Below are 17,896 nucleotides of genomic sequence, written 5' to 3'. Positions count from 1 at the left end.
CCCACTATCGAGCATAAATACTCCCTCTTGGAGTTAAGAGTAAAAACTTGGCCAGAGCCTCTACTAGTAACGGAGAGCATGCAAGATCATAAACAACACATAGGTAATAGATTGATAATCAACATAACATAGTATTCTCTATCCATCGGATCCCAACAAACACAACATATAGCATTACGTATAGATGATCTTGATCATGTTAGGCAGCTCACAAGACCCGACAATGAAGCATAATGACGAGAAGACAACCATCTAGCTACTGCTATGGACCCATAGTCCAGGGGTGAACTACTCACTCATCACTCCGGAGACGACCATGGCGGTGTAGAGTCCTCCGGGAGATGATTCCCCTCTCCGGCAGGGTGCCGGAGGCGATCTCCTGAATCCCTCGAGATGGGATTGGCGGCGGCGGCGTCTCTGGAAGGTTTTCCGTATCGTGGCTGTCGGTACTGGGGGTTTCGCGACGGAGGCTTTAAGTAGGCGGAAGGGCGGAGTCGGGATAGTCACGGGGGCCCCACACGCTAGGGCCGCGCGGGCCTCCCCTGGGCCGCGCCGCCCTAGTGTGGCGGCGCCCCGTGGCCCCACTTCGTCTTCCCTTCGGTCTTCTGGAAGCTTCGTGTGAAAATAGGCCCCTGGGCGTTGATTTCGTCCAATTCCGAGAATATTTCCTTACTAGGATTTCTGAAACCAAAAACAGCGTAAAACAAAGAATCGGCTCTTCGGCATCTCGTTAATAGGTTAGTGCCGGAAAATGCATAAATATGACATAAAGTATGCATAAAACATGTAGATATCATCAATAATATGGCATGGAACATAAGAAATTATCGATACGTCGGAGACGTATCAGCATCCCCAAGCTTAGTTTCTGCTCGTCCCGAAGCGTGTAAACGATAACAAAGATAATTTCTGAAGTGACATGCCATCATAACCTTCATCATACTATTGTAAGCATATGTAATGAATGCAGCGATCAAAACAATGCAAATGACATGAGTAAACAAATGAATCATAAAGCAAAAACTTTTCATGAATAGTACTTCAAGACAAGCATCAATAAGTCTTGCATAAGAGTTAAGTCATAAAGCAATAATTCAAAGTAAAGGTATTGAAGCAACACAAAGGAAGATTAAGTTTCAGCGGTTGCTTTCAACTTGTAACATGTATATCTCATGGATATTGTCAACATAGAGTAATATAACAAATGCAATATGCAAGTATGTAGGAATCAATGCACAGCTTCACACAAGTGTTTGCTTCTTGAGGTGGAGAGAGATAGGTGAACTGACTCAACATAAAAGTAGAAGAAAGGTCCTTCAAAGAGGAAAGCATCGATTGCTATATTTGTGCTAGAGCTTTTATTTTGAAAACATAAAGAGAGCATAAAAGTAAAGTTTTGACAGGTGTTTGTTGTTGTCAACGAATGGTAGCGGGTACTCTAACCCCTTGCCGGACAAACCTTCAAAGAGCGGCTCCCATTTTATTTTATTTTTGGGTGGCACTCCTTCCAACCTTTCTATCACAAACCATGGCTAACCGAATCCTCGGGTGCCTGCCAACAATCTCATACCATGAAGGAGTGCCTTTTTTATTTTAGTTTTATTATGATGACACTCCTCCCCACCTTTGCTTTCTCAAGCCATGGCTAACCGAATCCTTCGGGTGCCGTCCAACAATCACATACCATGGAGGAGTGTCTATTTTGGTTAATTAATTTGGGACTCGGGAATCCCATTGCCGGCTCTTTTTGCAAAATTATTGGATAAGCGGATGAAGCCACTAGTCCATTGGTGAAAGTTGCCCAACAAGATTGAAAGATAAACACCACATACTTCCTCATGAGCTATAAAACATTGACACAAATCAGAGGTGATAAATTTTGAATTGTTTAAAGGTAGCACTCAAGCAATTTACTTTGGAATGGCGGAGAAATACCATGTAGTAGGTAGGTATGGTGGACACAAATGGCATAGTGGTTGGCTCAAGGATTTTGGATGCATGAGAAGTATTCCCTCTCGATACAAGGTTTAGGCTAGCAAGGTTATTTGAAACAAACACAAGGATGAACCGGTGCAGCAAAACTCACATAAAAGACATATTGTAAACATTATAAGACTCTACACCGTCTTCCTTGTTGTTCAAACTCAATACTAGAAATTATCTAGACCTTAGAGAGACCAATTATGCAAACCAAATTTTAGCAAGCTCTGTGTATTGCTTCATTAATGGGTGCAAAGTATATGATTCAAGAGCTTAAACATGAGCACAACAATTGCCAAGTATCACATTATCCAAGACATTATAGCAATTACTACATGTAGCATTTTCTGATTCCAACCATATAACAATTTAGCGAAGAAGATTCAACCTTCGCCATGAATATTATGAGTAAAGCATAAGGACATACTTGTCCATATGCAACAGCGGAGCGTGTCTCTCTCCCACACAATGAATGCTAAGATCCATTTTATTCAAACAAAACAAAAACAAAAACAAACCGACGCTCCAAGCAAAGTACATAAGATGTGATGGAATAAAAATATAGTTTCACTAGAGGAACCTGATAATTTTGTCGATGAAGAAGGGGATGCCTTGGGCATCCCCAAGATTAGACGCTTGATTCTTCTTGAAATAAGCAGGGGTGAATCACCGGGGCATCCCCAAGCTTAGAGCTTTCACTCTCCTTGATCATATTGTATCATCTCCCTCTCTTGATCCTTGAAAACTTTCTCCACACCAAACTCAAAACAACTCATTAGAGGGTTAGTGCACAATCAAAACTTACATGTTCAGAGGTGACATAATCATTCTTAACACTTCTGGACATTGCACAAAGCTACTGAAAGTTAATGGAATCGAAAAATCCATCAAGCATAGCAAAACAGGCAATGCGAAATAAAAGGCAGAATCTGTCAAAACAGAACAGTTCGTAAAGACGAATTTCTAACAGGCACCAGACTTGCTCAAATGAAAATGCTCAAATTGAATGAAAGTTGCGTACATATCTGAGGATCACTCACGTAAATTGGCATAATTTTCTAAGTTACCTACAGAGGATTAGACCCAGATTCGTGACAGCAAAGAAATCTGTTTCTGCGCAGTAATCCAAATCTAGTATGAACCTTACTATCAACGACTTTACTTGGCACAACAATGCACAAAACTAAGATAAGGAGAGGTTGCTACAGTAGTAACAACTTCCAAGACTCAAATATAAAATAAAGGTACTGTAGTAAAAACATGGGTTGTCTCCCATAAGTGCTTTTCTTAACGCCTTTCAGCTAGGCGCAGAAAGTGTGTATCAAGTATTATCAAGAGACGAAGTGTCAACATCATAATTTGTTCTAATAATAGAATCAAAAGGTAACTTCATTCTCTTTATAGGGAAGTGTTCCATACCTTTCTTGAGAGCCTTCCTTCATATCAATGATAGCACCAACAGTTCGAAGAAAAGGTCTTCCCAATATAATGGGACAAGATGCATTGCATTCAATATCCAAGACAACAAAATCAACGGGGACAAGGTTATTGTTAACGGTAATGCGAACATTATCAACTCTCCCCAAAGGTTTCTTTGTAGAATTATCAGCAAGATTAACATCCAAATAACAATTTTTCAATGGTGGCAAGTCAAGCATATTATAGATTTTCTTAGGCATAACGTAAATACTTGCACCAAGATCACATAAAGCATTACAATCAAAGTCATTGACCTTCATCTTAATGATGGGCTCCCAACCATCCTCTAGCTTCCTAGGAATAGAAGTTTCGCGTTCTAGTTTCTCTTCTCTAGCTTTTATGAGAGCATTTGTAATATGTTTTGTGAAAGCCAAATTTATAGCACTAGCATTAGGACTCTTAGCAAGTTTTTGTAAGAACTTTATAACTTCAGAGATGTGGCAATCATCAAAATCCAAACCATTATAATTTAAAGCAATGGGATCATCATTCCCAATGTTGGAAAAAATTTCAGCAGTTTTATCACAAGCAGTTTCAGCAGTTTCAGGAAGTTTTTCACGCTTTGCATTAGAAGTGGAAACATTGCTAACACCAATTCTTTTACCATTATTAGTAGGAGGTGCAGCAACATGTGGAGCATTAGCATTGCTAGTGGTGGTAATAGTCCAAACTTTAGCTATTTTATCTTCTTTTTCATTTTCTTCTCTTTCCCACCTAGCACGCAATTCGGCCATCAATCTTATATTCTCATTAATTCTAACTTGGATAGCATTTGCTGTAGTAACAATCTTATTATTATGATTTTCATGAGGCATAACTTTCGATTTCAAAAGATCAACATCAACAGCAAGACTATCGACTTTAGAAGCAAGTATATCAATTTCCCATGCTTTTCTTCAACAGATTTGTTAAAAGCAGTTTGTGTACTAATAAATTCTTTAAGCATAGCTTCAAGTCCAGGGGGTGTGTTCCTATTATTGTTGTAAGAATTCCCATAAGAATTACCATAGCCGTTGCCATTATTATAAGGATATGGCCTATAGTTATTACTAGAATTGTTCCGGTAAGCATTGTTGTTGAAATTATTATTTTTAATGAAGTTCACATCAACATGTTCTTCTTGAGCAACCAATGAAGCTAACGGAACATTATTAGGATTAACATTAGTCCTACCATTCACAAGCATAGACATAATAGCATCAATCTTATCACTCAAGGAAGAGGTTTCTTCGACAGAATTTACCTTCTTACCTTGTGGAGCTCTTTCCGTGTGCCATTCAGAGTAATTAATCATCATATTATCAAGAAGCTTTGTTGCTTCACCAAGAGTGATGGACATAAAGGTACCTCCATCAGCTGAATCTAATAAGTTCCGCGAAGAAAAATTCAGTCCTGCATAAAAGGTTTGGATGATCATCCAAGTAGTCAGTCCATGGGTTGGGCAATTTTTAACCAAAGATTTCATTCTTTCGCATGCTTGTGCAACATGCTCAGTATCCAATTGTTTAAAATTCATTATGCTACTCCTCAAAGATATAATTTTAGCAGGGGGATAATATCTACCAATAAAAGCATCCTTGCATTTAGTCCATGAATCAATACTATTCTTAGGCAGAGATAGCAACCAATCTTTAGCTCTTCCTCTTAATGAGAAAGGAAACAATTTTATTTTATAATGTCACCATCTACATCCTTATACTTTTGCATTTCACATAATTCAACAAAATTATTGAGATGGGCATCAGCATCATCAGAACTAACACTGTAAAATTGCTCTCGCATAACAAGATTTAGTAAAGCGAGGTTTAATTTTAAAGAATTCTGCTCGTAGTAAAGGTGGAGCAATAGGTGTGCATAAGAAATCATTATTATTTGTCGTTGTGAAGTCACACAACTTAGTATTTTCAGGAGTACCCATTTTAGCAATAGTAAATAAAGCAAACTAGATAAAGTAAATGCAAGTAACTAATTTTTTTGTGTTTTTAATATAGCAAACAAGATAGCAAATAAAGTGAAACTATCAACTAATTTTTTTGTGTTTTGTTTTAGTGCAACAAACAAAGTAGTAAATAAAATAAAGCAAGACAAAAACAAAGTAAAGAGATTGAGATGTGGAGACTCCCCTTGCAGCGTGTCTTGATCTCCCCGGTAACGATGCCAGAAATTTAGCTTGACACGCGTACAGCACGCGACCGTTGGGAACCCCAAGTGGAAGGTGTGATGCGTATAGCAGTAAGTTTCCCTCAGTTAGAAACCAAGGTTTATCGAACCAGTAGGAGTCAAGAAGCACGTTGAAGGTTGATGGCGGTGAGATGTAGTGCGGCGCAACACCAGTGATTCCGGCGCCAACGTGGAACCTGCACAACACAACCAAAGTACTTTGCCCCAACGAAACAGTGAGGTTGTCAATCTCACCGGCTTGCTGTAACAAAGGATTAGATGTATAGTGTGGATGATGATTGTTTGCAGAAAACAGTAGAACAAGTATTGCAGTAGATTGTATTTCAGATGTAAAAATATAGGATCGGGATCCACAGTTCACTAGAGGTGTCTCTCCCATAAGATAAATAGCATGTTGGGTGAACAAATTACAGTTGGGCAATTGACAAATAGAGAGGGCATGGCAATGCACATACATGATATGATGAGTATTGTGAGATTTAATTGGGCATTACGACAAAGTACATAGACCGCTATCCAAAGCATGCATCTATGCCTAAAAAGTCCACCTTCAAAGTTATCATCCGAACCCCTTCCAGTATTAAGTTGCAAACAACGGACAATTGCATTAAGTATGGTGCGTAATGTAATCAATAACTACATCCTCGGACATAGCATCAATGTTTTATCCCTAGTGGCAAATCGCACATCCACAACCTTAGAACTTTCCGTCACTCGTCCCGCATTTAATGGAGGCATGAACCCACTATCGAGCATAAATACTCCCTCTTGGAGTTAAGAGTAAAAACTTGGCCGTAGCCTCTACTAATAACGGAGAGCATGCAAGATCATAAACAACACATAGGTAATAGATTGATAATCAACATAACATAGTATTCTCTATCCATCGGATCCCAACAAACACAACATATAGCATTATAGATAGATGATCTTGATCATGTTAGGCAGCTCACAAGACCCGACAATGAAGCATAATGAGGAGAAGACAACCATCTAGCTACTGCTATGGACCCATAGTCCAGGGGTGAACTACTCACTCACACTCCGGAGGCGACCATGGCGGTGTAGAGTCCTCCTGGGAGATGATTCCCTCTCCGGCAGGTGCCGTGAGGCGATCTCCCCGAATCCCCCGAGATGGGATTGGCGGCGGCGGCGTCTCTAGAAGGTTTTCCGTATCGTGGCTCTCGGTACTGGGGGTTTCGCGACGGAGGCTTTAAGTAGGCCGAAGGGCGGAGTCGGGAGAGTCACGGGGGGCCCACACGCTAGGGCCGCGTGGGCCCCCCCTGGGCCGCGCCGCCCTAGTGTGGCGGCGCCCCGTGGCCCCATTTCGTCTTCCCTTCGGTTTTCTGGAAGCTTCGTGTGAAAATAGGCCCCTGGGCGTTGATTTCGTCCAATTCCGAGAATATTTCCTTACTAGGATTCCCGAAACCAAAAACAAAGCAGTAAAACATCAACCGGCTCTTCGACATCTCGTTAATAGGTTAGTGCCGGAAAATGCATAAATATGACATAAAGTATGCATAAAACATGTAGATATCATCAATAATGTGGCATGGAACATAAGAAATTATCGATACGTCGGAGACGTATCACGGGGTTGCCGACGCCTCTATTGGGCTCAAAAAAGCGCCGGCGCTTTTTATGACGTGTCGGTGTGAGCCTATTTTCGATGTCGCCATGTCGGCCCTCCAAAGTGCTATCGGGACCGCTTTTTTTTTCGAGAGCATGCAAAATGCGTGCCTTATTTTTATAGAAGGAGAAGCGCTATCGGGACCGCTATTGAGGCCGCTGGTGAAGATGCTCTAAGCCCATCTTCCTCCAAATGATTGCCCTCTGATCCCGTGGACCCCGAGGTGTTTTTTCTTAATTTCTTTTGATCCGTAGAGTCGATGCGGTGTGGTGATGATGAGGATGACCTTCTAGGTTAGGCTTTGTTAATGTGATTTTACTCCTATATCTGCAACACTTCGGAAGGTTTCTTCTAGGTCAGTCAGGTGCGACCTTCAGCGTGTTAACCATTGTGCACTGTGGGTACTCCATAATTACGCTTTCTACTAATTTGAGGTAGAAAACACCAAAATGACACCATGGTGGTCTGTTTCCGATTTTTTCTATTGAGGAGACCAAAAGGACGAGTCCAGCAGCACGGAGTTGATGTATTTGGTCATGATGCAGCCAACTGGGATCTGGCCTGAATCGTTTGCTTGCAGGGTCGGTGTACCGCAGGACTAAGAGCATCTCCACTCATCCCCCGACGAGGCCCCCGAGCGACGTTTTTCCCATTCGGACGGCGAAATTTGGCTCAATCGCGCCCCCGGTTCCTCGTTTTCGTCCGGATTTGGCCCCTTCATCCATCCGGCGAGCCCACGCAATCCCCGGCCCCCCGGGGACCTATCGGGGACTCCGGACGAGTGAAAAGCGGGGAAGGGCCCGATCCGTCTGCGTGACTCGACGCACGAACCCCACCGCCACGTCGCTCAAAATCTCCCCCACCCCTCGTATCTCTCTCGCCGCCGGCACCACCCCGCCGGCTTGTTGCCCGGATTCCGCCGCCCCTCCTTCCCCACTCGCCTATATTTCGCCGTCTTTGGACGACGGCCTATCCGGCCGCTCTTCCGCCGCCTCGTTTTCCAACTTTGGCTCGCTCCTCGTCGCCGCGGCTCGGGTTGCCTCGACCACGCCCGTCAGGTGTTCGTCCATTTGCCTCGCCGGCCATGGACTCGGACGAAGAGGAGGATCAGATGTTCGTCGAGCTTATGCAAGAAGAGATGGCAGCAGCCGCGCAAGACGACGAGCACATGATGATCCTCGGTTGCTTGGCAAGCATGTACGCCGGACTGGCAACTGGTCGACGTGGTGGATCGGCACCAGGTCGCCGGAAGTGCAAGCCGAGACAACGAATGGAGGGCTACTGCATGTTGTACGCCGACTACTTCGCCGACAATCCATTGCACGGTGAGAGTGTTTTCCGGCGTCGTTTCAGGATGAGCAGAAAGCTATTTGTTTGAGGCACTTGTTAAACATTGTACTGATTATCGCCGAATTTGTTTCAGCAATTTTCGTACTCTTGGTTGCCGAACTTGTTAAATTTTATGTTAAATTTGTTTGAAATATGTCAAATGGTCGAGGTTGGGGGTTTCCTGCTGGGGGGACGGCTGGAACTTCGGCGCTCCCCACGCCAAATCTTCCTTCAATCCGGACGAAAATTTCGCCGGATTTAGGCGTGGGGAGCGCCAACGAGTGGGGATGCTCTAATTATTCGATATAATTGGTGTGAAATCAAGCCATGTGCATCCTCTGCTAATGACCTAATGTGATTGTGCCACCGTCAACAGTTGCACTAGATCACATCACTTGGCACGAGATCTGTAGACCTAAATACTTGTCGGGAAGGGAAGGAGCAGTAGATTTAGACCGTTGCTTGGAGCTGCTTTTTTTTTGAACAGTCGACGATCCCGATGGAACTTGCATGGCGTAAATTTTGAAAGAAGGCCCTTTTTATCTACTGCCCTAGTAAACCTAATATTTGAAGAAAAGGCCATCTTTCTTACGTAGAACACCCCAGCAGAATGAAATAAAAAGCAATCAAGGACATGGGTGTCTCTGCCGCTAGACACCGACGAGCTCGAGGTGTTTCCGCCGAGTTCCGAGAGCGGTTTGCTCGAAAGCTCTCGACCGCCGCCAAGATCCAGTCGCTGGCTGCTTCCATGAGGCCGGGGACGAACCACTTGGTCTCGTGGAGGCGTCGAGCTCGAACGGCTGATCCAGAGGGCCTCCATCTTGGATGTTGATTTTGGGCCACCTTGTTGGCCAAAGATCATGGCGACGACGTCGGTCACCATGTGATTCGCTCGAGGAAGAGGATGTCCACCAGACCACAATCTCCAGCTTCTGGCATCTTTGCAACCACCCACACCACATCCCTCGCCACCCAGGCCGGCCAAGAGGAGGGCAGAAGCAGAGCCACCAGGAAGGAGATGGGTACGCTTATTGAGATAGGGGCTCACCGTACGAGTGACCTGCGGCTTCTTCCACCATGGAAGCTCGCCGAGGAGCTCAGCAGGTGACTGATTTGCGCCGCGCAGAGGCGACAAATCAGCCGAGGACCCCCACCGGCCAGCAGATCCACCGAGGCCCCTGCCGTCTCTCCCCTTCTCCTCGTCTCCACGGCAGGCCAGAAGGAGAAGATACGACAAGGCATCCGCAGAGCTCGCTGGACGGCGACGATTGACCTTATTGACGGAGATTTCTCCAGCGGCGACATGGTCCGACGTCTTCTTCCATCGAAGCTTGCTGGAGGGGAACCACCACCGCAGGCCCCAAATCCGGTCAAAATAGATCTGAGCCCTACTCCAGACGCGGGCATAAGGCCCAACTCTACTCCTATACAACCAGGCACGGAGCCTCAGCCACTCTTCGGCGGCCTCCGTTATTAGCTGGGGCTAGGGTCTTCTCTTACTCGAGACTCATTTGCAATCGTAAATGCCAGCACGAGATCACGACTTGTTATTGGTTGTTTCACGCCACTGAGTTGGATATTTGCCAGGCTGGCAATTACGTTACTCCAGCTCATCTGATCAGCCAGAGGATCAACAGTCTCGCGTCCTCTTCCACATGAGTGCCCAACACGTCATTTTCTCATTTTTCTGCGGGAGATAACGAAGGGAAGGAGCAGTAGATCTAGACGACTAGACCGTCGCTTGGGGCTGCTGTTGCCTATCGTTAAGCTAGCCATAGTGCTAGTATCATAGTTCCTATCATGTATATTAATCCCATAAAAATGCTGATGTGGCAATTAATTAAGGAGGAGAGAGGAGATTCGAGTAACATATGTAGATACTGTATCATAGCGCAAACAACGAGAAAAATTAATGCTAAACAAATCTTGTGCATAAATTTGTATTGAGATTCTAAACAATAATAAATATAGCATAACTATGATATACTTCATGATACTACCCACTATAGAGATAGTATCATGTAGTAGTATTATATGGTATTGGGGAGCGGCGATTTGGCTCCCGGGAGCATTTGCTCCCGGATTTTTCGAAAAATCAGAACAAATCGAAAACTTAACAAAATGTTCCGGAAAAAATCATGCACATATACCTGACCATGGCATGCACCACCGTGTAAAATGTCGCCGCGAAATGTCATCATATGCGCCCTGGGGAAAATGACAAATTTCTGACATGAAATGAGATCAAAAAATTTGAATCTCAGATCTGGAAATTTGTCATTTTTGCCGAGGAGGCAAACGATGAGATTTCACAGCGACATCTCACAAGGTGGTGCGTGCCATGGTCAGTTATGTGCATGATTTTTCTCGGAATTTTTTGAAAAGTTTTGAAAAAAAATTGCTCCCCAAAAATCCGGGAGTGCTCCTGGAAGCCAAGACGAATTTCCCTATTATATGCATGAACTACTACATGAACTTAGACCATCTCTAACAGAGCCCGTAAAAACTCGAACTGAAAACTCGGAGTTCAGTTCACCGAACTCGTGTTTACGGGTTGAAAAATCGCTGGCGCAGAACAGACCCCGTAAAGGAAAACTGTAAAATACTCCCTCCGTTCCTTTTTATAGTGCCTATAGATTTTTAGCATTTGTTTCAGAATATAAGGCTTTAGCTTAGCTTTTTTTCAATTACCCCCAACTCGTTCAGCTCCAAATGTTCAGCACCCAAAATTGTTATAATAAGTTAGGAAGATATGGATTTCCCAAATTTTACGTTGATCTCAAATCGTTCAGCTAGGGGTCTTGTGTAAAAAATTACTCTTGCGCTAATTTCCGTGCCAAAAAACAATAGGCACTATAGAATGAAACAGAGGGAGTAGAATATTCCTCAAATATGCTATTAAGGCCCACCTGTCAGCTATTTTTTTCTTTTTTTTTTCCTATCTTTCCTTCTTCTTCCCCGTGTTCCTTCTCGAGCCGTCCCGGCCGCCCCGCCGCTCTCGCCCTCGCGCCGCCCCGCGCGCCGCCGCCCGCCCGGCTCCGCCCTCGCCCGGCTCCTCGCGCCGCCGCGTGCCCGCCCGGCACCGCGCCGCCGCACGCCCTTCCCGCCTCGCGCCGGCCGCGCGCCCGCTCGGCCTCGCGCCGCCGCGTGCCCGCCCGGCACCGCGCCGCCGCCCGCCCCGCGCCGCCGCGCGCCCGCCGGCCCCTGGCCGCCGCCCACCCGCCTGATGCCACCCACGCCCACCCTGCCAGGGCAGTCCGCCGTCGCGCGCGCGGCCACCGATTTCGGCCACCAGCAGCCAATTCCAGCGAGGATGTGTTTCTCTCCGGCGCCTATAGTTCATCTCCGGCGGAAACTAGTCGAAATTTGGAGGAATTTGGTGAATTTGATAGTGGCCTAGCGGGCGAAAGGACGACAATGAAGAGCAACTGCCATGAACTTTCAGCGCGCGTAAATGTTCGGTTTCGCTTCGGTTCGGCGTTTCGCCCCCCTACAAATAGGGGCCGAGTTGGGTTTTTCAGTTCGGACTGAATTTTTTTTTTCGGTTTTGCCTCGTTTTCAGACTCTGATCTCGCCATTTTTCACACTGAACCCGTAAACTGGCGGTTATTTTTCGGTTTTGCCCTGTTTTCAGGCTCTAACTGGCGGTTATTTTTCGGTTTTGCCCTGTTTTCAGGCTCTGTTAGAGATGCTCTTACCACTATGATCAGCCTTAGTTGGGCTAGGGTCTTCTCTTACTCGAGTTAACTCATCTGGAATCATGGAGTAGATGCCAGCACGAGATGTGAATCACGACTTGTTATTGGTTGTTCCACGCCACTGAGTTTGTTCCACGCCACTGAGTCTGGAATAATAGATACTTGCCAGGCTGGCAACTATGTTACTCCAGCTCACCGCCAGAGGATCAACGGTCTCACGTCCTCCTCCACGTGAGTGCCCAACGCGTCATTTTCTCATTTTTCTACGGGAGATAGCGACGGTAAGGGCCACCATGTTTAATCTTATCTCCCTAGACTAGATCGTTTTTCTCCACTCATTTATCGTCCTGCTATCTTATCTCCTGTATGGTTCTTAGGGCATCTCCAACGGCGCGACGCAAACGACGCCGAAAGAACCGCTCGCGGTCCGTAGCGACCGGAAATGCGCTCTGGGCCTCGTTCCGCGGGCGACGCAAGTGATCGGGTCGTCTGCCGCGACGCAAACCCGGCCCAAATATGCGCCAGTGCTTGCGGCCGTGAGGACGCCTGGCGGCCGCGGAAAATGTCCGCCTGGTCCTCGCGACCGGCCCGCCCGGCGGGCCGGCACAACAGCCTTCGTCTTCCGCGCATTATTCCGGCGGCGCGCCGCAGCCTTTGCGGCCGCGCGTAATGAAGTGCCTCGCTTCCTCGAGCGTGCGCAGCGGCCGACGCGTCTTCTCCGACGCATCGGCATCGAGGCGTCGCTTCGGCACCGCGGCCGCGCAATGGCGATGCCTCGCGTGGCCCACGGCCGTCGCCACCTCCGCGCACGTAGGAATGGCGATGCCACGCGTGGCGCGGCCGTCGCCCCCGCTCCGCGCTATATATACGGGGTTCACCATGAGTACCTCCCCTCCCCACAAACCCTAGCCGCCACCGTCGTAGCGCCGCTTCCTCTCGCGCATCCACCATGAGCGCCGCCGCACGCGGCCGGCTGCCGCGCCTCCACCTCCACCTTCACCTCCCACTCCACCTCCTCCGGCGCCGAGCTCCTCCGAGGAGTTCGACTCGACGACAAGACGGCGACCTCCTCGACCCGGCCGTGGACGCCGCGGCCCGGCACTCGCGGCGCAGCAGCGCAGGAGGAGCCGGCGGGCCACGCGGCGTTGGACGCCGAGCCGGAACAACAGCAGGCTCGCGGCTGCCGCCGCAGCCCGAGGACTCGACTCGGAGATATCTTGGTCATCCGATGACCCCGATGCGCCGACGCCGGCGAGAGGACGGGCGGGAGCCGCGGGCCCTCGTCGAGTCTTTCGAGACGCTCAAGGACGAGGCCGCCAACGCGAGGCCGGAGCAGTGCGCTCGCAAGAGGACGTGGCGGCGCACCGAGCCATAGCGGCCGCGCGGGAGGCGGCGGAGAAGGTAGCGACGGAAGCGACGCAACGACGGTGCCGCCCGTCGAGAAGCAAGTAGTCTAGGCCTATAGATCTACTTTGTATAGTTTTTATGCATTTTTATGTACTACTTTCAATGTTTGTACTACGTTGCAATTCAAAAAATGGGCCGCCCCGGTGGGAGCACACCCAGACGCAAACGGACGAGCGGAAAAAATATATCCGCGGGGCGACGCAAACGGACGCTCGCGACCACTTTTGGGCGTCCAAAATGCGTCGCGCCGCTGGAGATGCCCTTATTCATGCGGACCTTTCTGATCCCGTGTACCACAATGAAGTCTAGATACAAATCTCCTCATTTATCTAAGTTATCATTGTGGTATCCAGACTTCCAATTCTCCTCATTTGTCTGGATACAAGCTAAGAAGAAAGGTCTTGGGGTACCCTCCGGTGACCCAACTGCGGATCGCTGACAACCTCAATTGCAGGTTGGCAACCTTCCCTGTGAATTATCTGGGAGTACCTGTTAGGGATTCTAGAATCCTTATTAGAGACCTCGCCCCCTTGGTGGGGCGAGTTAGAGCGAAGGCTGAACCGTGGTGCGGGAGGTTCACCTCCAAGGGTAGCAAGAAGGTTCTCATTGATTCGTGCCTGTCTAGTCTTCCCATGTATATCATGGGCCTGTACTTCCTTCCTGAAGGGGTACATGCGGCCTACGACAAAGAGCTCTCACGCTTCTTCTGGCAAGACAGGATAGGCCGTCAAAAATACCACATGGTCAAATGGGCCGATGTGTGCGCCCCCAAGGATCTTGGGGGCATAGGGATTATCTCCTCTCGCCACATGAATGTGGCCCGCATGCTGAAATGGGTCTGGAGGATCCTTTCTGACGACGGGGGACTGTGGCTTAAGTTAATTAAGGCTAAATACCTACGGGGCCGGCCACTTCTTGCTTGTGACCGCCGGGAGGGATCTCAGTTTTGGAGAGCCCTCCAGGACATTAAGCATGAGATTCGAGCGGGACTATCCCTCTCCATAGGCGATGTTAGAGGGACCATGTTCTGGCTTGACCCGTGGCTGGGTGATCGCCCCATTTGCCTTGACTTCCCGGACCTCTTCGCCATTTGCGCCGACCCCCCTATTCTTCTCGCCGACGCCGCCCAGGGGGGCTGGGATATCCTGTTCCGGCGTGGTCTTACCCAGGGAGAGGCCCTGAGCCTGACCCTGCTGCGGAACCTCCTCCCAGACGCTCTGCCGGGAGGTCTCGATTCGCCCTCTTGGCGCTTGTCGCCTTCCGGCTCGTTCTCCGTGCGGACTGCCTATAGGGCTATGTTTAGGGGCCCCTCGCTGCCATGGACAGTCCCTCTTTTTAAATCGCCTATTCCACTTAAGACGAAGATTTTTGTTTGGCAGTTGCTTAGGCATCGCCTTCCCTCTGGGGTGGAGGTTGCGAAGAGGCACGGGCCGGGCGACGGGCTGTGTCCATTGTGTGCGGTCCCGGAGACGACGACCCACATAATGTTCTCCTGCCCCGCGGCCCGCTTCCTCTGGAGCTTCCTCCAGAGGCGCCGGGCCCGAGTGGCGTGCCTCAGCCCTCGGAGAGTTCATCGAGGCCCATGCGAACAACACCGTAGAGGAGGAGGTGCCTCTTCCGGTTACCGTTCGCGGCCTTGACCCGGACCCCGTGGACCGTGCGTAATAAGTTGGTCATTGAGCGTATCCTACCTCGACGCGCTTCCGACTCCTTATACTCTTTCTTGGCTTTGTTGCAGCAGTGGTACCCGTTGTGTAGGCAGCGGGACAGGGAGCGCCTGGACGGCCTGTTGGAGGATCTTCTTGCGGCGGCCCGTCGCATTTCTACGTCGTCCAACCTCTGAGTGGCCCCTTGCTATGGGGATGTATCGCTTTGCTAGTTTTTCTGGGCATGTTGTGCTATTGCCCCAGCAGACTGTTGTTGTTGTGTGTGCTGTGCTTGTCGTGTTGTATCTGAACCTTGTATGCTTGTGGCTTTATCTATATAGCGGGGCGAAAGCCTATTTCGAGGAGGAGAAGAAAGGTCTTGCCAAGGTGATAAGCTAAGAAGAAAGGGACAAGGATTTTGTGCACATGGGAGTCGGTGCTCACTTAACTTTTGGATTTTTGAAAATTTCAGATTCTCATATTTCCCTGCTTTTAAGAATTATGACATTAAATATGTAGATATATGTGTATACGAGGATTAGAATCAAAAAAGTCTCGTCAAAAAATACGTTATATTTTTTGAGATGCAAAAAAGACAAATTTCTGACAGTACACTGGCAAAATATACGTACTATTGTACTACTATTTATAGTCAGAAATTTGTCTTTTTTGCATTTTCCAAAATATAAAGTATTTTTTAATGGGACTTTTTTTGACTACACTCCTCGTGTCTAAATCTATCTACATATTTAATGCCATAATTTTTGAAAACATAAAAGAGCGAGGTTTTGAAAATTTTCAAAAATCCAAAAGTCCAAGGAGCACTTGTGCTTATGTGCACATGGTACTTTCCGGGAAGAAAGGTTTTAGAGTCTTGAGGTATTTTCTTTAAATCTCTTTTGGTCTATAGAGTCGATTCTAGGTTAGGCCTTGTTATTGTGATTTTACTCCTGTTTTCTGCAACATTTGGGAAGGTCTCTTCTATGTTGTCAGGTGCGACCTTCACAGTGCGAGATCTGGAAAAACACCCCCGCGTCGCCTCACCCTGGGCGACACGGGGGCGACTCCGCCGCCAGGCGCTCGAGCCTCTCTCCCCTGCCCCCTCCTCCGCCGCCGCCGCCGAAGTACCTGCCGGGCGAAGCCCTAGCAGCGACGGCGGCGGCGGGGGCCTTCTCCTTCGCGTGGTGGTGGCGGTTGCTCCTCTCTGGCGGCGGTGGAGTGGTTTCCGGCGGCGTTCGGCAGCGAGGCGCTGTGGGGCTCGACGTCGACCACGCAATGGCGTCGATTGAGGTGGCGGCGTGACCTCCCTACGTTGGGGGCGCCCCCGCTGCCATGGTAGAGCTCCTTCTCCGCCCAGCCCATCTGGACTTGTGCGGGCCTGGATCTGGGCTATGGTGGTGGGCAAGCGCGGTGGCGCCTTCGGTGTCGGTTGCTGGGCACCGTGGTGGTGCCGGCGGCCGGCCAGGCGGCGGCGGGCTGGGATCCCCACCGCCCAGCTCCGTCTTTGGTGTTGGTGGGGCGATTGGCGGCGCATTTCGCTCGGGCCGATGGCCATGGCTCGCCTCCGTCGGCGGCGTGGCCAAGGCGGCTCCTTCTCGCGCGTGTCCGATGGAGTTGGGGTCGATGGCGGGCCGGGAGAAATCCTTGCATGTTGCCGACGACGGCGACGCCCGTGGGCGCCGTCACCTTCTTGGAGGCGTCGTCATGGCTCTGTCTGTGCTTCCCCTTCCCGACTACCAGGGGAAACCCTAGTTCCAGTCATCGGAACGGGCGGCGGCGGCGCACCTGCGTCGTTCCCCTCCTTGGAGGCGTCGTCTAGTTGGTTCGTGGAGCTCTCGGTGCACCTGCTGGAGTCGTTGTCGGCCGCCGCCTAGAGAGGGAGCTTCTGGGGCGCTATGTACACTGTCACTGGTACTTCTTGGTCGTCGCCACCTCTGGTTTGGTTCGGTCCCGCCGTTCTCTCGCCGACCCTTAGGCGCTTTTGGGTGGACGGTTGTGTTGGCTTGGGTCATCTTGGAGTTGGGTCGACCTCATAGAGTTCCCTCTTCGGCTGTGACGCGGTCTAGAAGCTTCGTGCTTCGCCTCCTCGCCATTCTTGGCGGGGGACGATGCAAGGCGTGCATTGTGTGGTTGTGGCTTCTCGCTAAGGTTTTTTCTGTGGATGGGATTTACATTTTTCCCATGGAGTGCTTAGTTAGCAGAATGAGTTTAGTTTGATCCCTTCCGTTGTGGTGAGCTCACCTGAAGCTGGTCGCTTGTCTATATATTACCCTGCCTCCTGCACAGTGCACACCCCTCTACTCCGCAGCTTGCACATCTGCTACCTGCCATCTCTCTGCACCCAGCCCTTTGGCAAGACCTTTCTTCTTAGCTTGTATTTCTCCTCCAGCAGCAACAGTTCAGTGCCAGTTCTGGTGACTAACTGCATCTGTAGCGTTGGTATCTGGGCGCCCCCGGCGCCGGCAGGGGCACAGCCGTGCCACTTCAGCTGGTATCCACTTAATCTTCTCTTCCATCTCTGTATATGTCCTGATTCGTCTGATTCC

At 48.9% G+C, this 17,896-nt stretch overlaps 1 protein-coding gene across 3 annotated transcripts in view; it reads left to right on the top strand.

The window, feature by feature from the left end:
* Positions 1-17,409: 17,409 nt before the first annotated feature.
* The window catches only part of LOC124670284 (disease resistance protein RGA2-like), a 54,507-nt gene continuing 54,020 nt past the window's right edge, over positions 17,410-17,896 (top strand). For all 3 annotated transcript variants that reach the window (XM_047206784.1, XM_047206785.1, XM_047206786.1), the window contains exon 1: positions 17,410-17,841. The gene's annotated coding sequence lies outside the window, so the exon portion shown is untranslated. The remainder of the gene's footprint in view (positions 17,842-17,896) is intronic.

This window comes from Lolium rigidum, chromosome 7 (assembly GCF_022539505.1).
Source record: "Lolium rigidum isolate FL_2022 chromosome 7, APGP_CSIRO_Lrig_0.1, whole genome shotgun sequence".
Taxonomy (NCBI): domain Eukaryota; kingdom Viridiplantae; phylum Streptophyta; class Magnoliopsida; order Poales; family Poaceae; genus Lolium; species Lolium rigidum.
The sequence above is the reverse complement of the archived record's forward strand: the minus strand, read 5'-3'. Positions and strand labels throughout refer to the sequence as shown.